The sequence below is a fragment of the Canis lupus genome, chromosome 1 (genome assembly GCF_011100685.1).
Source record: "Canis lupus familiaris isolate Mischka breed German Shepherd chromosome 1, alternate assembly UU_Cfam_GSD_1.0, whole genome shotgun sequence".
NCBI lineage: Eukaryota > Metazoa > Chordata > Mammalia > Carnivora > Canidae > Canis > Canis lupus.
Genome location: NC_049222.1, coordinates 100030406 through 100051603, shown reverse-complemented (window position 1 = coordinate 100051603; position 21198 = coordinate 100030406). Strand labels below are relative to the sequence as shown.

The 21198-nt window shown below is 49.5% G+C and overlaps 1 long non-coding RNA gene across 3 annotated transcripts in view; it reads left to right on the top strand.

Annotated features, from left to right (window-relative positions):
- The window catches only part of LOC111097189, a 45266-nt gene extending 25309 nt beyond the window's left edge, over positions 1–19957 (top strand). For 2 of the 3 annotated variants that reach the window (XR_005354399.1, XR_005354395.1), the window contains exons 4-6: positions 17048–17117; positions 18810–18849; positions 19137–19957. This is a non-coding gene — a long non-coding RNA (uncharacterized LOC111097189). Of the gene's footprint in view, positions 1–904; positions 1127–17047; positions 17118–18809; positions 18850–19136 lie in introns of those variants that run through there. The other variant, XR_005354398.1, reaches the window with a different exon arrangement.
- The last annotated feature ends 1241 nt before the right edge of the window (positions 19958–21198 follow it).

Genomic DNA, 21198 nt, shown 5'->3' with positions numbered 1-21198 from the left:
CACGATGGTCTAAACCCAATTAGGTCTAATTGTTCCCTATTAGTAGCTGAACAATGCAGTGGTTGGTGAATCCTGCTTCACAATGATAGGAAGAGCCGACATCGAAGGATCAAAAGGCGATGTCGCTATGAACGCTTGGCTGCCACAAGCCAGTTATCCCTGTGGTAACTTTTCTGACACCTCCTGCTTAAAACCCAAAAGGTTCAAAGGATCCTGAGACCCCGCTTTCACAGTCTCTATTCATACTGAAAATCAAGATCAAGTGAGCTGTTCCCCTTTTGCTCCACTGGAGGTTTCTGTCCTCCCTGAGCTCACCTTAGGACACCTGCAGTTAGCATTTGACAGGTGTACCGCCCCAAACTCCCCACCTGGCACTGTCCCCAGAGCAGGTCTTTCACAGCTGGCGCCACCAGGCACTTGGCACAAGAAGCAAGGGCTCGCCCTCCTACCTCACGGGATCAGTGAAAAAATGATAAGAATAGTGGTATTTCACCAGCGTCCCACAAAGCTGGCAGACATCACCCCGCCCCCTCGCCCCAAGGGCGCCAGGGCCTCCCACTTATTCTACACCTCTTAAGTCTTCACCGTGCCAGCCTAGAGTCAAGATCAAAAGGGTCTTCTTTCCCCGCTGATTATGCCAAGCCCTTTCCCTTGGCTGTGGTTTCACTGGATAGTAGGTAGGACAGTGAGAATCTCGCTCATCCATTCCTGGATTCATTCCTGCGAGTCACTAATTAGATGATGAGCGTTTCGCTACCTTAAGATAGTCATAAGTTACTCCGGCCGTGTCCCCATGCTTCATTGAATTTATTCACTTTGACATTCAGAGTACTAGGCAGAAATCGCATGGCGTCAACACCTGCTGCAGGCCTTCACGATGCTTTGTTGTTGTTTTTTTTTAAAGATTTTATTTATCCATGAAGAGAGAGAGAGAGAGAGGCAAAGACACAGGCAGAGGGAGAAGCAGGCTCCTTGCCGGGATCCCGACGTGAGACTCGATCCCGGGTCTCCAGGATCACGCCTTGGGTTGAAGGCAGGCGCTAAGCCACCAGGGCTGCCCCACGATGCTTTGTTTCAATTAAACGACGACAAGAGCGAGGGCGGGGGAAGACTGGGACGACAGAATCCTTGCCTCCTGCAGCTCGACACCTCCCTGAGCGCGCGGCGGGGTGCGCTGGGTCCCGCCGGGCTCCCCAGGTGCAGCCATGATGCCCACTGCAGCTGGGGCGATCCACGGTAAGGGCCTGGCTCACCTCTACAGTCGCCGCCCTTGCCGGCCCCCTGGGTGCCCGGGACCTTGGGCCGCAGGCCCTTTCTTTGGTGGACCTCCCGCACCAACGCGCCCACCCCCCCATCCCCCTCCCCTGTCACCCCACCTCGGGAGGGGAAGGGGGTAGAGGAGAGTGGGTGGAGCCGCGCTGGGTAGGGATGAGGAGGGCGGAGGTGGTGGGCCTGGGCGGGGGCAGGCGTGCAGGGGCCTGCGGCGCCTTGTCCAGCGGCTGAGCGCGCCCACCACTGCTTCTGACCCGAGCCCGACCGACCCAGCCCCTAGAGCGAATACTTATCCTAAAGTTACAGATCCGGGCAGCCCGGGTGGCTTCAAGGCTCACTGCAGCAGCCCACCTACCCATCTCAGCATACCTAGTATCCACGGGGTGGGGGAACAACGGCGGCCCTCCAGGAAGGGAAACCAGCGCACCCTCCTCCCACACCCGCTCCTGTCCGTCTGGCGCGTGACCAATTGCCAGTGATGGCTGGGTATGCGTCCGAGGCTCCAGCACCATTCATTTTCAGGGCTAGTTGATTCGGCAGGTGAGTGTTACACACTCCTTAGCGGATTCCGACTTCCATGGCCACTGTCCTCCTGTCTATATCAACCAACTCGTTTTCTGGGGTCTGATGAATGTCAACATCGGGCACCTTAGCCTGGTGTTGGGTTCATCCCACAGCGCCAGTTCTACTTACCCAAAGGGGCCCACTAGGCACTCCCATTCCACGCCCAGATCTATGCCAGCAAGCTGAGCTTCTTATCCATTTAAAGTTTGAGAATAGGTTGAGATCATTACAACCCCAAGACCTCTAATCCTTCCATTTACCAGATACAACTGTGTACCCTAACCATAATCTCTAACCCTAACCCTTAACCCCTAGCCCTAACCCTTAACCCCTAACAACTAACCCCTAACCGTAAACTCTAAACCCTAAATCTAACCCTAAACCTAACCCTAACCCCAACTCTAACCACTAACCCCTAACACTAATCCTAACCCAACCCCAACACCTAACCCTAAACTCTAAACCCTAAATCTAACCCTAACCCCTAACGCCTACCCCTAACCCTTAACCCCAACCCCTATCAGTAAACCCTAACCCTACACTAACCCTAACCCCAACACTAACCCTAACAACTAAACCATAGCTCTAAACTCTAAACCCTAAATCTAACCCTAACTCCTAACCTTAACCCTACCCCAACCTAGCACTAACCCCTAACCTCTAACCCTAAACTCTAAACCCTAAATCTAACCCTAAGCCTAACCCTAACCATTAACCCCTAAATGCTTACCCCTAACCCCAACCCTAAACACCCTACCCCCAACCCTAACCACTAACCCCAACCCTAAACTCTAACCCCTAACCCTAACATTAACTCTAACACATCACTTACACCATGGTTTTGAATAGTCCCTGCTGATGTCGGTGTGGACCCGACCAACGCCTCCAGGAGCCTCCAGCTGGCCCTGAGGAAGCCACGCCTCTGTCCTGTGGACATGGCCCTGCACCCTCCACTATGGGTCCTGAAGGGCAATTTCTGTAGGCATGTGGGGGCCTACATCAGCCCCCAGACTCACCCCCGCCTGTCCTGAGGATGCCGGGGCTCCTGCCAGCGTGGACGCGGTCCCACATCCTCCCCAAGCCTCCCCAGCGCGGGCTGGGCTCCTGTTACAGCAGGTGGGCAAGGCCAACTGCACACCCGTGCCCTGCTGGGTCCTTGCTGAGCTCAGGCACCCCCTGTGGGATGTTCAGGCACTGCAGGTAAAGGAAATAGTCCACTTTTCCCGTGTGCCACGCTCCCTTGATAAGAACATGCGACTCTTGATCTTAGGGTAGTGAGTTCAAGCCCCTTGTTAGGTGTAGAGATTACAGAAAAATAAAATCTTAAAAATTCAATCAATCAGTTGATCTGGGGGAGACACAGCCCCGGATCCCACAGGGGCAGGGAGCCAGCTTACAGGTCTACACACAGTATTATAAGCAGCAGAGCACAAAATCAGAACTTTCAGAAGTCTGCTACAGTGGGGGATACACCAGCCTTAATGGTGCTCAGGTAGCGAAGTGGGGGGCCACCCCTGGAGTGACAGGGTGTGCTCAGGATCCCCAGGGTCACAATGATGGTGGTGCCAACTGTTCCCAGGCACAGGAGCAAGCAAAGAAACCAGCTGAAAGCATTGGGTCTAGGGGCCAGCTCTCTGACGTGTGTGGCCATAAACTGCAAACCCCTGTGCAGTCATGGGGCCGCTTTCATGGGAGGGGCCAGCAAAGGGCAGAAGTGGAGGAGACCCTCCCCATCAGGAAGAGCACGGGTCTCCACCAGGGAAGTCCCTAAAATTTGGAGTTTTGAAATTCAGTCACTTGTCTGAGATAAAACAAAACAAACAAAAAACCTCGGGCACAGGCAGGGTGAACGCAGAGTTCTGACAGAAACGGAGGAGACAAAAGGGCTTGACGGCTTTTCTGTGAAGGCTCACTGCAGACTGGGTCCCGATGTTCAGCTCCAGGGCTAGAGAATCTGGCGCTCCCACACTCATCCCACCGGTCAGCGTTGAGTCTTCAGGGAGCAGCACAGCGCTGCTTGGTGGAGGCCAGAGGTGCTTACACCGAGCCCCGCCTCTGAGCCCTGCAGGTGCATCTCCACTAAGGCAGGTACACCTGACAATCAGCGCCACGGGCCCTTTCCCCAGAAGACCCGCACAGACAACTCGCTCCCACCAAGTGTACTGACCACAATACTGACCACAGGCTGCAAAAGCTCTACGGGGAAAGTAGGACCTAGCTTCTATGGGGAAAGTAGGACCTAGCTTCCTTTGTACTTTATTAATATTTTTTCATTTATTTTCTTCAATTCTTTTTTTATTAATTGCTTAATTTTATTTTTTATTTTAAAAAAGATTTTATTTATTTATTCATGAGAGACACAGGGAGAGAGAGAGAGAGAGGCAGAGACTGGCAGAGGGAGAAGCAGGCTCCATGCAGAGAGCCAGACGTGGGACTGGATCCCGGGTCTCCAGGATCACTCCCTGGGCTGAAGGCAGCACTAAACCGCTGAGCCACCTGGGCTGCCCTAATTGCTTAATTTTAAATTTTATGTATATACTTTATATATTTCTTATTTTTACTTACTTTCATTGTACTTTAATTTTCTTTCTTATCTTGGGATCTAAATTCTTTAAACTAGCAGGCCAAAACACACACAGGATCTAGTTTTTTGGGGGGTTTTCTTGTTATTTTTCTTGTTGTTTTTCTTGTTTTTTCTTTTTCTATCTTCCTTCTTTTCTGGGAAAAATAATGAGATGGAGAAATTCACCTCCAAAAAAGAACACGAGGTAGTACTAGGAGTTAATCAATACAGCTATAAGTAAGATGTCTGAACTAGAATTTAAAACAATGATTATAAAGATAGTAGCTAGGCTGGAAAAAGAGCACAGAAGAAAACTAGAGAATCCCTTACTGTAGAAATAAAAGAACTAAAATCCAGTCAGGCCAACATTAAAAATGCTATAACTGAGATGCAGTCCCAAGTGGAAGCCATAAAAACAAGAAAGGTAATGGACCACAGAGGCAGACTTAGGAAACTCAGCCACAATAACATCCATATCATAGGAGACTCAGAAGATGAAGAGAGAGAAAAAGGGGCAGAAGTTTTATTTGAACAAATTATGTAAACTTCTCTAATCTGAGGAAGGACACAGAGGCTGTAACCAAGAGCACAGAGAACTCCCACTAAATTCAACAAAAGCTGACCATTGCCAAGGCAAATCAAAGTTAAATTCACAAAATACTCAGACAAGGAAAGAATCCTCAAAGCGGTTGGGGTGGGGGTAAGTCCTTAATCTACAAGGCAAGATGAATCAAGTTTGCAGCAGATCTGTCCACACAAACTTGGCAGGCCAGAAAGAAGTATAAGGAAATATTCAATATACTGATGGGAAAAAGTATGCAGCCAAGAATTCTTTATTCAGCAAGGCTGTCATTCGGGATAGGTGAGATAAAGAGTTTCCCAAACAGACAAAGAATAAAGGAATTCATGGCCACTAAACCAGTCCGGCAAGGAATTTTAAGGGGGGCTCTTCTAGTGGGGGAGAAAAAGAGACCAGAAGCAACAAAGACTAGAAAGGACCAGAGAACATCACCAGAAACACCTACTGGTAACACCAAGGCATTCATAACTTTCAATAATCACTTTGAATGTAGATAGACTAAATGCTCCAATCAAAAGACCTAGGGTATCAGAATGGATTAAAACAGGAGATCCATCTATATGCTGCCTACAAGATGCTCACCTTAGACCTATACACACCAGCAGATTGAAAGTCAGGGGATGGAAAATCATCTATCATGGTAATGGACATCAAAAGGAAGCTGGAGGGCCCATAGTTATATCAGACAAACTAGATTTGAAACCAAACACTAGGGACACCTGGTGGCTCTGTGGTTGAGCCACTGCCTTCAGCTCAGGGTGTGATCCCGGGGTTCCGGAATCAAGTCCCACATCAGGCTTCCCTTGGGGAGCCTACTTCTCCCTCTGTCTATGTTTCTGCCTCTCTCTGTGTATCTCTCATGAATCAATAAATAAAATCTTTAAGTAAAAAAAAAGAATGAACAAATACTGTAAGAAGAGATGAAGAAGGGCATTATTTCATAATTAAGAAGACTCTCCATCAAGAAGATCAAACAATTGCAAATATTTATACCCCCAACATGGGAGTTCCTAAATATATAAACCAATTAACAATAAACATATAGAAACTCACTGAAAATAATACAATGACAGGGGATTTTAACACCCACTTATGGCAATGGACAGATAATCTAGGCAGAAAATCAACAGGGGAACAATGGCTTTGACACACTGGACCAGAGGGACTCAACAGATATATTCAGAACATTTCATCCTAAAGCAGCAGAATACACATTCAAGTGCACATGGGACATTCTCCAGAACAGATCACATAATGGGACACAAATCAGCCCTCAACAAGTACAAGAAGATTGCGATCATACCATGTACATTTTCAGACCACGACACTATGAAACTTGAAGTCAACTGCAAAAAAAAAAAAAAAAATTGGGGAAGACCAAAAATACGTGGAGATTATGAACATACTACTAGAGAATGAATGGAACAACCAGGAAATTAAAGAAGAAATTTTAAAAATATATAGAAACAAATGAAAATGAAAACATGTTTGTCCAAACCTCTGGGATGCAGCAAAGGAAGTCCTAAGAGGGAAGTGCATAGCAATACAGACCTACCTCAAGAAACAAGAAAAGTTTCCAATACACAAACTAACCCTACACCTAAAGGGGCTAGAAAAGGAACAGCAAATAAAGCCTAAAGCCTGCAGAAGAAGGGAAATAAAGATCAGAGCAGAAATAAGCAATACACAAACAACAACAAAACATTAGAATGGAATAACGAAACTAGGAGCTGGTTCTTCAAAATAATTAATAAAATGGATTAAGCCCTAGCCAGACTTATCAACAAGAAAATAGAGAGGACCTAAATAAATAAAATCACAAATGAGAGAAGAGAGATCATAATCAACACCAGAAAAATAAGACAATTATAAGAGAATACTATGAAAAATTATATGCCAACAAACTGGGAGACCTGGAAGAAATGGACAACTCCCTAGAAATGTACAAACTAGCAAAACTGAAGAAGAAATAGGAAATGTGAACAGATCCATAACTAGCAAAGGAATTGAATCACCAAGGCACCTGGGTGGCTCAGTGGTTGAGCATCTGTTTTGGCTCAGGTCATGATCCCAGGGTCCTGGGATCAAGTCCCACATCAGGATCCCCGCATTGAGCCTGCTTCTCCCTCTGCCTGTGTCTCTGCCATTCTCTCTGTGTGTCTCTCATGAATAAATATATAAAATCTTGGGATCCCTGGGTGGCGCAGCGGTTTGGCGCCTGCCTTTGGCCCAGGGAGCGATCCGGGAGACCCTGGATCCCACGTCGGGCTCCCGGTGCATGGAGCCTGCTTCTCCCTCTGCCTGTGTCTCTGCCTCTCTCTCTCTCTCTCTCTGTGTGATAAATAAATAAATAAATAAATAGAAATATATATAAAATCTTTAAAAAAGTAAAAATATGAGAAAGGACCCAAATAAAATCACAAATTAGAGAAGAGAAATAACAACCAACACTACAGAAATACAAGTGATTATAAGAGAATATTATGAAAAATTATACACCAACAACTTGGAAAACCTGGAAGAAATAGATCAATTCCTAGAAATATACAACATAGCAAAAATGAAAAAGGAAGAAATTAGAAACTTGAACAGACAGATAACCAGCAAAGAAATTGGATCAGCAATCAAAAATCTCCCAACAAACAAAGTCTAGGACCAGATGGCCTTCCCAGGGCAATTCTACCACACATCTAAAGAAGAGTTAATACCTATTCTTCTCAAAGTATCCCCCCAAAAAAAGAAAAGGAAGGAAAATTTTCAAATTCATTCTATGAGGCTACCATTACCCTGATACCAAAACCAGATAAAGACCCACAAAGAGAGTGAGAGAGAGAGAGAGAGAGAGAGAGAGAACTAAAGGCCAATATCCCTGATTAACAGAGATCAAAAACTCTCAATAAAAAACTAGCAAGGTGGATCCAACAATACATAAAATAAATTATTCACCATGATCAAGTGGGGATTATTTCTGGGTTGCCAAGATGGTTCAATATTAACAAATCAATCAATGCGATACACCACATTATTAAAAGAAAGGATAAGAACCAAATGATCTGGGACGCCTGGGTGGCTCAGCGGTTGAGCGTCTGCCTTTGGCTCAGAGCGTGATCCCAGAATCCCGGAATCGAGTCCCACATCAGGCTTCCTGCATGGAGCCTGCTTCTCCCTCTGCCTATGTTTCTGTCTCTCTCTCCATGTCTCTCATGAATAAATAAATAAAATCTTAAAAAAAAAAGAAAAAAGTGATTTCAACAGATGCAGAAAAAGCATTGACAAAACACAGTATCCACTCATGATGAAAACCCTCAACAAATTAGGTTTAGAGGGGATGTACCTCAACATAATAAAAACTTTAGATGAAAAACCCAGAGTATCATCCTCAATAGGGATACAGTCAGGACCAAGACAGGGATGTCCAATCTCATCACTCATTCAACGTAGTCTGGAAGTCCTAGCCACAGCAGTCAGCAAACAAAAAGAAATAAAAGGCATCCAGATCAGCTAGGAAGATGTCAAGCTTTCACTATTTGGTGATGAATGATTTTCTTTTTTAGAAAAACCAAAAACCAAAAAGCTCCTTCAAAAAACTGCTAAAACTGGTAAATTCAGTAAAATCGCATGATACAAAGTGAACTTGCAGAAATCTGTTGCATTTCCATGCAATAATAATGAGGCAGCAAAAAGAGAAATTGAGGACGCAATCCCATTTATACTAGCATCAAAAACAATAAGATAGGTAGGATTAAGCCTAATCAAAGAGGTGAATGCCCTGTACTATAAAACAATGCCCTGTACTATAAAACAATGACAAAAGCAATTGAAGATGACACAAACAAAATAGAAAGGCATTTCATGCCCATGGATTGGAAGAACAAATATTGTTTTTTTTTTTTTTTTCAAATATTGTTAATAAGGCTATACTACTCAAAGCAATCTACACATTTAATGCAATCCCTATCAACATAGCAACAGCATTTTTCAGAGAGCTGGAACAAATGATCCTAAAATTTGTATAGAACCACAAAAGATTGAAAATAGCCAAAGCAGTGTTGAAAAAAATAACCAAAGCTGGGGCATCACAATTTCAGACTTCAAGTTATATTACAGAGCTCTAGTGATCAAAAGAGTATGGTGCAGCACAAGAAGAAGACATATAGACCAATAAAACAGAATGGAAAATCAAAACAAGATGCAGACCTGTAACTCTATGCTCAATTAATCTTCAACAAAGCGGGAAAGAATATCCAGTTGCAAAGAGACAGTCTCTTCAACAAACGGTGTTGGGAAAACTAGACAGCCACATGCAGAAGAATGAAATTGGACCACTTTCTTACACCATATATGAAAACTAAATTAAAAATGGATTAAAGACCTAAATGTGAGACCTGAAACCATAAAAAGAAGAAAAGATAGGCAGTAATGTCTTTGACATTGGCCATTGGATCTTCTTTCTAGATATGCCTCTGAGACAAGGGAAACAAAACAAAAATAAACTATTGGGACTTCAAGTTGAAAAGGTTCTGCACAGTGACGGAAACAACCAAAGCTAAAAGGCAACATAAAAATGAGAGAAGATATTTGTAAACGACATATCCAATAGAGTTAGTATCAACAATATATAAAGCAAAAAAATTAAAAATATATATAAAGCAAATATAAATCTCAGCATCCTAAACACAAATTATCCAACTGAAAATGGGCAGAAGACATGAATGGACATTTTCTCTAACAAAACATCCAGATGGCCACCAGACACATGGAAGATGTCACCTGACACATGTCAGAATGGCTAAAATTAACAGCACAAGAAACAACAGGTGTTGGTGAGGATGTGTAGAAAGGGGAACCCTCTTACATTGCTGGTGGGAAGGCAAACAGGTTCAGCCACTGTGGAAAACAGTATGGGAGTTCCTCAAAAGTTAAAAATAGAACTACCCTACGATTCAGAAATTGCACAACTAGGTATTTACCCAGAGGATACAAAAGTACAGACTCGATGTGGACACAGCACAATGTTTATAGCAGCATTATCAACAGTAGCTAGCCAAACTATGAACACAGCCCAGATGTCCATCGACAGATGAATGGGCAGAGAAGATGTGGTAAATATACACACTGCAATATCACTTGGTCATCAGAAGAGATGAAACGATGCCATTTACAACGATGTGGGAGAAGCGAAAAGGAATTATGCTAACTGAAATAAATCAGTCAGAGAAAGACAAATACCATACGATTGCATTCATATGTGGATTTTAAGAAACAAAACAACTGGGCAAAGGGGGGGATGGGAGAAGCAAACCAAGAAACACACTCTTAAATATAAAGAATAATAAATACCAGAGGAAAGTGTGTGTTTGGGGGGATGAGGAAACGTGGGATGGGGATAACGGAGGGCACCTGTGAGTACCAGGCACTGTATCCAAGGCTTGAATCACTATGTTGTACACCTGAAACTATATTATACTGTGTTAACAGTAATTCAAGTAAAACTTTAAAATAACAATTGTTAGTATTGATGAAATGGGTGCGCACAAGAGATAAAAACAAAGGAAACTGAATATCCATATAAAGAGTGTTTAGAGCACAAATCCCCTCCTTAGCTCAGCTCAGGCGATGCCTGCCATGTCTATTCTCACCCCAGCAGAAGCCTGGAGTTTGATTCTCTGGAGAGGCCTCTGAATTGGTGAAGCCAGGCTATTCTCCAACCCAAAACCTAAAAATAACGCTTAAAACTAACCCACTGAAAAAAAAAAAAACAAAAAAACAACTAACCCACTGAAGATACTGGAGTCCCAAATGCCAGGCATATGCCCAGACCCTAACCCTAACTGTACACAGAAAATAACTCTAACCCTAAACTTAATCCTAACCTTAACCTAAGCCTAATACTAGACATATCACCAGCCAAAAACCAAACACTAAACCCCGCCCCTAATCCACAAAACCTAATCCTAACTCCAGCCCTAACCCTAAACCCTAACCCCTACTCCCAACCCTAACCACTAACTCCAACCCTAAACTCTAACCCCTAACTCTAAAATTAACTCTAACACATCATTTACCCTGTGGTTTTGAGTAGTCCCTGCTGATGTCGGTGTGGACCCGACCAATGCCTCCAGGAGCCTCCAGCGGGCCCTGAGGAAGCCACGCTTCTGTCCTGTGGACATGGCCCTGCACCCTTCACTACGGGTCCTGAAGGGCAATTTCTGTAGGCATGTGGGGGCCTACATCAGCCCCCAGACTCACCCCCGCCTGTCCTGAGGATGCCGGGGCTCCTGCCAGCGTGGACGCGGTCCCACATCCTCCCCAAGCCCTCCCCAGTGCGGGCCGGGCTCCTGTTACAGCAGGTGGGCAAGGCCGACTGCCCACGCGTGCCCTGCTGGGTCCTTGCTGAGCTCGGGCGCCCCCCGCGGGATATTCAGGCACTGCAGGAGGCCGTGCCGGAGGAGCGTCCTCACTCCCAGGGCCATACCGCCTTCTTCCAGGCTCCAGCAGTCCTATAAGCTTTGGAAATGTCTCACTGAAATGGAACACAACATCCCGGCTTCTCCAGAAATACTTACGGACAATGAATCGGAACCCATAGAATATGAAATGAAATGAAATGTGGAAAAACTTTTATAACTTCCACCAAAATTCACTCAACCCTCTTACACTGTGGGTGAGAACGTAAGCTGGTGCAGCCACTCTGGAAAACAATGTGGAGGTTCCTCACGAAGTTACAAATAGAGCTACCCTACGACCCAGCAGTTGCACTGCTGGGAATTTACTCCAAAGATACAGATGCAGTGAAATGCCAGGACACCTGCACCCCAATGTTCACAGCAGCAGTGTCCCCAATAGTCACACTGTGGGAGGAGCCTCAATGTCTTTGGACAGATGATGGATAAAGAAGATGGGAGATAGATAGGAATATTAGCTATCAAAAATAATGAAATCTTGCCATATGCAATGATGTGGTGGATAGAACTAGAGGGTATTATGTTAAGTGAAATGAGTCAATCAGGAAAGAAAATTACCTATGGTTTCACTCATATGTGGAATTAAAGAAGCAAGACAGAAAAGCATCTGAAAACAGAAGAAAAAATAAATAAGATGAAAAAAGAGAGAGGAAAAAGAAACTCTTAATCATAGGAAACAAACTGAGGGTCGTTGGAGGGGAGGAGAGTGGGGGAATGGGGTAACTGGGGGATGGGCATAAAGGTGGGCACAGGATGTCATGAGCACTGGGTGTTATATTCAACTGGTGAATCACTGAATTCTACCTCTGAAACTAATAATACACTATACGTTAACTAATTGGATTTAAATTAAATTAAATTAAAAAAAAAGATCAGTTGACCATATCAGAGGGCATTTCCTTCCAGGCTCTCTCCCTCCAACCTGTCCCTTCCCAGGGGAGGGGGTGGGTTCTGGGTGCAGCAAGAGTCAAAGGGCCAGGGGCTGCTGGGGTTTTGGAAGAGTAATCTGTTCCTTAGGACAGAGTCCATGGGAACAGAAGGGAGGGCAGAGGTGGGGCACAGCCTGTTTCTCTGTAACATCCTAGGCTCAGGGCAGGAGAAGAGCACATCTGGGTGGGGTGGGAAGGAGACTCCCATCTCTTGGGAGTCTGGTCTGTGTGAAATCCGCTTGGGGACAGGCAGTGCTGTCTGCAGTGATACCCCTAATAAATTTTTTTTTTAAGATTTTGTTTATTTATTCATGAGAGACACACAGAGAGGCAGAGGGAGAAGCAGACTCCATGCAGGAGCCCGATGCAGGACTTGACCCCAGGACTCCAGGATCATGCCCCGGGCTGAAGGCAGGCACCAAACTGCTAAACCACCCAGGGATCCTACCCCTAATAAATTGAACCTTTTAACTCCCCCCCCCAAAAAAAAGTCTCTTCATCAGCTTATGCCAGAACCACACTGTTGTGGGTTTGTTTTTTTTACGTAGGTTCCATGCCTTATCCGTAGCCAAGCACAGGGCTTGAACTCATAACCCCGAGATCAAGACCTGAGGTGAGATCAAGTGTCAGATACTTAACCGACTGAGCCAGCCAGATGCCCTAGAACCATACTGTTTTAATTTTGTAGTTCTGTGACATAGTTTGAAATAGGGAAGTCCTGAGTCCAGCTCTGTTCTGTTTCTTCACTACTGATTTGCTGTCCAGGGTCATTTGTGGGGGCAGAAAAATGTTAAGGTTGTTATTTCTATTTTTAAAATATTCCATCATGATTTTGATAGGAATTACATTGAAACTGAGGGTCAGGTCACTTCAGGTACTATCGACATTTTAACAATATGAAGGCCCCCACCCCATGAACCCAGGATGTCTTCCCAGTCTTGTAGTTTTCAGTGTACAAGTCTTTCACTTTCTTGGTTTGGGCTAATTATTTTGTTCTTTTTGATGCTACTGAGAATGGAGTCATTTTCTTAATTTCCTTTCTGATTGTTCATTGTTGGTACACAGAAAGGCTACTGATCTTTGTTTGTTTGTTTTTTATTTTTATTTTTTATTTATGATAGTCACACAGAGAGAGAGAGAGAGGCAGAGACACAGGCAGAGGGAGAAGCAGGCTCCATGCACTGGGAGCCCGACGTGGGATTCGATCCCGGGTCTCCAGGATCATGCCCTGGGCCAAAGGCAGGCGCCAAACCGCTGCGCCACCCAGGGATCCGCTACTGATCTTTGTATGTTCATTTTGTGTCCCACAACTTTACTGAATTCACTCATTAGTTCTAACAGTTTTTGGTGGAGTCTCTAGAGTTTCCTGTTTCTAGTACCATGTCTTCAGCAAAAGGGACAGTTCGACTTCCCATTACAGGTGTGGATGCCTTTTCTTTTTCCTGTCTGTTTACTACAGTCGGACTTCCAGTGCTAAGAGGGACTTCCTTTCTTGTTCCTGCTCTTAGGGGTGATGATTTCAGGTTTTTTATCATTGAGGATGATGTCAGCTACGGGTCTTCCCACACCGCCTTTATTCTGTTGATGGACGTTTCCTCAAAACCCATTATGCGGGCAGCCTGGGTGGCTTAGCGGTTCAGTGCCTGCCTTTGGGCCAGGGTGTGATCCTGGAGACCTGGGATTGAGTCCCACATTGGGGTCCCTGCATGGAGCTTGCTTCTCCCTCTGCCTGTGTTTCTATCATGAATAAATAAATAAAATGTTGTGTTAAAAAAAAAAAAAAAAAAAAGAGGGCACCCCCGGTGGCGCAGCGGTTTAGCGCCGCCTGCAGCCCGGGGTCTGATCCTGGAGACCCAGGATCGAGTCCCACGTCGGGCTCCCTGCATGGAGCCCGCTTCTCCCTCTGCCTGTGTCTCTGCCTCTCAGTCTCTCTCTCTCTCTGAATAAAAAAAAAAAAAAAAAAAAAAAAGACCGGGGGATCCCTGGGTGGCTCAGCGGTTTAGCATCTGCCTTTGGCCCAGGGCGCGATCCTGGAGTCCCGGGATCGAGTCCCAGTCAGGCTCCTGGCATGGAGCCTGCTTCTCCCTCCCCCTGTGTCTCTGCCTCTCTCTCTCTCTCTCTCTCTCTCTCTATGTCTATCATAAATAAATAAATCTTAAAAAAAATAAAAAAAGACCCACTATGATTTTTATGTTGTATTTTGTCAAATGCTTTTTCTGCAACTATTGAGATGATTGTATGGTTTTTGTCCCTTTTCTCATTAATGTGATGGATCATGTTGACTGATTGCCAGAGGGGAAGTGGGTGGAAGATGGGCAAAATAGATGAAGAATAGTAAGAGCTGTAAGCGTCTGGTTCTAAAAAAAATAAGTCACAGAAATTTAAAAAGTACAGCCTAGGAAATAGAGTCAGTACTATTGTAACAACTTTGTATGGGGACAGATGGTGATGACACTTCTCATGGGGAGAGCTGAGTAATGTACAGAATTGTCGAACACTAATTTGTAGCCATGAAATTAATGTAACATTGTGTGTCGGCTATACTTCAATAAATATTAAAGAATAGGGATTTCTTTTTTTTTTAAGATTTTATTTATTTATTCATGAGAGACAGAGAGAGAGAGAGAGAGAGAGAGAGGCAGAGACACAGGCAGAGGGAGAAGCAGGCTCCCTATAGGGAGCCCAACGTGGGACTCGATCCCAGGTCTCCAGGATCAGGCCCTGGGCCGAAGGCAGCACTAAACCGCTGAGCCACCGGGCTGCCCCAGAATAGGGGTTTCTGATAGAAATCACGGTGGGTTCCTGAAAGGCAATTACACAGCCATTACAGATATGAAGCCACCTTTGTAGAGATGATAAAGATTTCTCAAATGTCTTCAATGTTAGTTTTTAAAATATTTATTTGAGAATGCATACAGCGGGGAGGGGCAGAGGGAGAGGGAGAATCTGAAGCAGATTCCTCACCTACCCCGGGCCCAAGCCCCACGTGAGGCTCCATACCACAACCTTGAGATCCTGACCTGAGCCAGAATGAAGAGTCAACATTTAACCAACTGAACCACCCACGAGCCCCTCAAATGTTCTTAAGTGCAAAACCCATGCTGTGAACCCTGGAGTGCTGGAGGACATCTGCAACCCTCAGTCTGCGTAGAAGGGCCGGAGGCCTGGAGGGCCTAAGGATGGGAACTAAGGGGATCCCTGGGTGGCGCAGCGGTTTGGCGCCTGCCTTTGGCCCAGGGCGCGATCCTGGAGACCCGGGATCGAATCCCACGTCGGGCTCCCAGTGCATGGAGCCTGCTTCTCCCTCTGCCTGTGTCTCTGCCTCTCTCTCTCTCTGTGACTATAATAAATAAATAAATAATTAAAAAAAAAAAAAAAAGGATGGGAACTAAGGATGTGGGAGGATGCCTGCATCCACACCGCCCCCCCCCCCCGTGGTGACAGGACCCACCCCCGGGACGCTTGGCCATCAGGGTGAAGGGCTAAGTGCTGATTGGACCCAGCCTGCCTACAGTGATGATGTGGGACCCTTGTGGGCAGAACTGTGGTGCCCCATGGTTCCACCGCTGCCTGGCACTCACTCTGCGTCTGCAGGCAGTTGGAGGCACTGGTGCTCCGGATCTGGCTCACAGTAACCAAACTATTCCACTCTCCCCAGTACCCCGGTGCATAAAGAGAAGGTTTATGCACAGCGACAGTGGGGCTGTTCTCGGGCCACTGTGGGGCCTGTGGAGCTGGGTGGGGGCACTGGTCTCCCAGGCTGGGGTCGAGAACACCCTGACCCCCATGCGATGACCATGAGGCAGCCCCTGTAGCCCTTCCACAGCTCCATGGGGTAAGGGCGGCCGCCTTGCTGCCCCAGTCCAGGGAAGGAGGCTGCAGTCAGAGCTTGGGCAGGTCACCTGGGACCCCCCACTCCCCTGTAAGCTCTGTGCTGTGTAGGGGAGACCCAAGCCATGACCTTTCCAGCATGTCCTAGACCCATGGACCCGGACATGTGATAACAACCCCCGCCCCGCCCTGTGGTCTGGGGTGGGCAGTCAGGGCTCTCTGGGTCCTCTTGGCCCATGAGCAGGCTTGCTTTTCATGAACTGCTATGTGGAGTTCCTCGTGCTCCCCCCAGGACTCCCCCGTCAGGCTATGTGCACATAATTGCATTCAGGGTGAGTAGTTTGGACACACTCTTGCTGGCATAAGTTTTTAATTTTGATGAAGTCCAGTTCGTTGCTGTTTCCCTTTGGTTGTTGTGCTTGTGAAATCTAAGAGAAACCTTCGATCCCCCCCCCAAGCCTGCAGGAATACTTGCTGGCTGGCCCATTTACCACCATCTCGATGCTGGCCCCGGGCTGGGAGATGTCACCCTAAGCATCAGGTCAGCAGTTCCCCAGAGGCTCCGGGGACCCCCGTGTGCTCCTGATAATGGGGTGGGGGAGCTCAGTCATCTCAGCATGACGGCATGTCCTGGGACAGTGGCTGGGAAGGTGGACTGTAGGTGGACGAGTGACAGTGAGTGAGTGCTTATGTGTGATCCTCCAGCCCAGTATGTCCTCCTTGGAGCTATGGGGTTGTCTCCACGCTCTGTTCAGATAGGGATCTGCCCACAGGGAGCACACAGATGCATGTGTCCTCTGAAGGTTTTCATGCGGTGTCATTCTTGGGTGTGTTTGGTTTGCAGCATCATGCAAGAGGACCTGGAGACCCTGCTGGCCTTGGAAAGGGCTGATATCATAGCTCAATACCATCAGGTGAGTCCCAGACAGGTACCACAGATGCTAGAGCACTTGCTAGAGGTGGAGACCATACCTGCAAGAGCAGGTGAGGTCCAGGTGGGAATCAGAGCCAAGGATGAGCCAGGTCAGCCCAGACAAGGACCATAGTCACCAGGAACAAGTGAGTCCCTGGGGACGGTCCCGGGCATCAGTAGCAAGTGAGGGTCCATCCTGGATCATAGTCATCTGTAGCAGATGAACCCAGGTGGGGACCATAGTCACCAGGTCAGGTCAGGCCCAGGTGGGGATCATTGCTGGTAGAAGCAGGTGAGGCTGTCAAGCTGCCTCCACTGGGCAGACAGGCCCTTCCTTTCATGCCCGGCCAATCTCAGAGGGTCCTGGGCTCCCTCAGGATTCAGGGGAGAGAGGAGCCATTCTGCTCCCTTCTGTCCCCTTGTCCCTGGCTCTGATCAGTCTCCACCACAGGCCCCCCTCTGTTTCAGGCATGCCAAGCAGGTCTCCACGAGACCTGTCACTGTGAAAGGTCATGGATTATCAGGCCTTTCTGCAGTGAGTCCCCTGGACACCGCTTCATCCATCTCAAGGGGGGTTTGCATTTGCAAGAACGCCTCTCTGGAGGCTGACCCATCCCCCCAGGTCAGGACCTCATCCCCCGGAGCCTCTGAGGGCCATGTCTGTGCTGGGCTGGAGCTGAGAGACCCAGGAGGCAAACCCGGGAAGTGGGCAGGAAGGGAGCTGGGCCTGGGGACAGGCTCCTGGGCACTCAGAAGAGTGGCCTCCACGCCTGCTTCAGGCAGGGCCAGGTGTCTGCCTCTTGCATCCAGGGGAGAGGGAGGGTGTCCAGTCCCTTCAGCAGGGGCTCCTGAGGGTGAGGGGCTCTGGGATGGTGGCGTGCTTTCTGTAGGAGGACGGTCTGGCCTGGGGCGAGTCTGCAGGGGTGCTCCTCCCTCACACCCCCCCAGGCCAGGGCCTCCACAGTCCCAAAGGCTTCTGCGGGGCTTCAGGTAGATGCCAGGGACAAGGCAAGGTCAGGGAGGGAGGGTTGGCAGCAGAGGGAGGGGCCGACCAGCTTGGGCAGGAGGAGGGAATAGGAGGAGGAGGCTGCCCTGGGGCAGGAACTGGGACAGGCCAGTGGCCTTGGTTGGAGGAGAGGAGGCTGCTGGTTTGATGGTCCGATGAGAACCTCGTGGATGCTGGAGACTCCATGTGGGGCCAACAGGGCTGCTCATGATCCCCTTAGCCCTGCTCACTGCCCAGTGGCTGCTTGGATGGGTCAGGAGTGGGTCGTGCTCAGGGGCTCTGACAGGACAAGAGGTAAAATGGGCCAGAGTGGCAGAGGTGACAGCAAGAGGGGTGGAGTCAGGGTACAGCAGGGGGAGGATGCTGGGCAGTCAGGCCCTGGGAAGGTGGGGGGTCTCAGCCGGACGATCACAGGGGCACCCAGGCTGCGCTGACAGCTCTCGGGCTGGTCCATCTCAGGACAGGGGCAGGTCACCTCCTGGGGGTGCCGAGGGGCCCCTGCCCAGCCCATCACCAGTCACAATCCTTCTCAGACCCCCCAGAAATCTGCCCCTGCCTGACCACAGGCAGCTGGCAGCCCCTGCCCTCCCTGGCGGGAGCCCTCCCCATCCAAGTCCCCTGGGCCCAGACATATGGGCTGTGGGGCTGGGGCCTGGGCCTCAGGGCTCTGTGTCTCTTGCCTTACAGGGAGAAGGAGCTGCCTGGCCCCAGCCCCCATGAGGCCAAGGTGAGAGCCCCTCCTGGGCACCAGGTAGGACATGGGCGGTGGGCTGGGGGCCAGCTGTCTGCAGACCCGGCCCCCCAGGATGTCCCCAAGGGTGTCTACCCAAATCCCCCATCCCAGCACTGCATGGGCTGCTGGGAATGCAGCCCAGACCCAGAGCCATGGTCAGCGGGAGCAGCCCTGTGCCTTTCTGGCTCCTCTGAGTCCCTGCAGGGCGACTGGACGCGGCACCGAGCACCCACCTCCCACAGCTGGAGGCTCATCTACTGCCCCCACTTGTCCTTTTCCAGAAACATCGCCAGGAGACCTGACAAGTGGTTAACAATGCTCAGGAAATGAGGCCACTACCACCACAGTGAGAAGGTGGGGCGCTGGGTGCCCCCGAGGGCACTGTGTCCACTGGAGAGTCCCCCGCCTGGGGAGAGTCTGCTGCTGGAGCCGAAGCCTCCCCAGGCCCAAGGATGGCAGTGGAAGGAGTGTCAGGTCAGGGCCACCGCCCCTGCTCCTTGTGGGTGATGGGGCCCAGTTCTAGGGAGACCCAGCCTCTCCAGAGACACCGTGGAGCTGAAGCCGGAATCTTCTAGATACCTCTTGCTCCCTGAGCTCCAAGGGGCCACCCTGGGCCCATCTCACCAGCATTGCCTTCCCTCCTACAGCTGCATCACTGGGTCTATAAGGGGGTTCCACCTCAGGTGTGGAGACAGGTGTGGTTGCATTTGCTGGAGATTGAGAAGGTTAAAGCCAGGAACCCAGGGAAATACCAAGTAGGGCCCTTCCACTCCCGGCAGACACATGGCCCACAGGGAAGGCCTGGACAGGAGCAGAGGGGAACCTGGGGGGAGGGGGGAGGTCAGCTGCCTGGGGACCCAGGGTGGCCCCAGCATCTCCTGGTGCCTCTCTGACCCAAGTGCCCCGCCCACCTCTCTGCTGCCCCCACCTCAGTCCCACTGTCCCTGGAGCAGAGTAGGCCCAGGTCCAGAAAGGGACAGGGTTGCAGGGCTCTGAGCTCCTCCTGGGCAGGGTCAGCATCGGGGTGATGGGAGCTGGCCCTCTGGACAGGCCTGGAGCCCTGAGTGGGGCCAAGCAGGTGGGCTGGGGCCAGATTCCTGCTGGACAAAGCAGGATGAGCGCTTAGGGTGGGGATGGGAAGGGGAAGACAGCCAGCTGTGCTGTGCCTCACCTGGCAGGGGAGGCAGTATCTAGGACTCAGGAGGGCACCTGGAGCAGAGGCCCCCCGATGTCTCCCCAGGTGCCCTGAGAGCAGGTTTCAGGGAGCAGCCTCCCCAGAGGCAAGCTCAGGGCACAGCCTGGGGCTTAGTCCTGGACAGGCCCTGTGCTGGGGTTGGGGAGGAGCCTCGGGTGGACACCTGGGAAACCCTCCCCACCCAGGGATGACTCTCATGTCCTCTCCCCACCCGGGCTGGCCCCCCCATGTCCCCTCCCACCCAGGGCTGAACCCCCCTGTCCCCTCCCCACCCGGGCTGACCCTGAGTTCCCTCCCTGCCCACGACAGCTGAGCACAGGCCCTCAGGCAGGCCCCATGGGCACAGCGGGCACTCGTCCCCTGGCTTCACAGGGGAAGGAAAGAGGTTTCTGTAGGACACACTCACATGGTGGCCTGCAGTGCCCCCTGCTTAGGACAGCAGTTGGTGACAGTCTGGGTTCTGTGTCCCTGATGCCGCTCCTCCTCCCCCAGTTCTCCCCACAGGAAATGAAGGAGGAGGCCCAAGCCTCCTCCCGGGACATCAAACAGATAAATCTAGACATCAACAGAACCTTCCGCAACACGTCACATTCTGGGACCGCTATGGGGTCGAGTGAGGCTGCTGGGCAAGCAGGGTTCCGGAGGCCCCAGGGGAGGACTGGGGGCTTCTGGGTAGGGAACATGGAGTCTCTGAGGCCGGGGGAACGACGGCAGCAAACAAAACACTGCCCTATGGTAAAGTGCTCCGGATGACCCACGTGCCCCCATCCCCTGGGGTCTCAGGGATAGGAAGGCCACCAGGACGGGGCCTCCAGGTGTCACTGTGTGAGCTGAACCCCGAGGGGCTGTGGAGCTCCATGAAGAGCAGGGGGCAAGGGTGGGGGCCATGGGGGGGCAGTAAGGGGACCTGGGGCCAGGGCTGCGGCTGGACCAGGACACACATGGACCAATGAGGGTTGGACAGGTCAGGGTGAGACCCACTCTCAGTGTTTCTATGTATTTCTGAATTTTGTGCATTTTAGACAATTTACACTGTTTGTAAACACACATAATATGATGACCCCCCAGATGCCACCCCCAGTCCAGCCAGGGTCCTGTACTGACCACACGTGTCCCCAGGGCAAGTGTGTCACAGCAAACCCCCAACC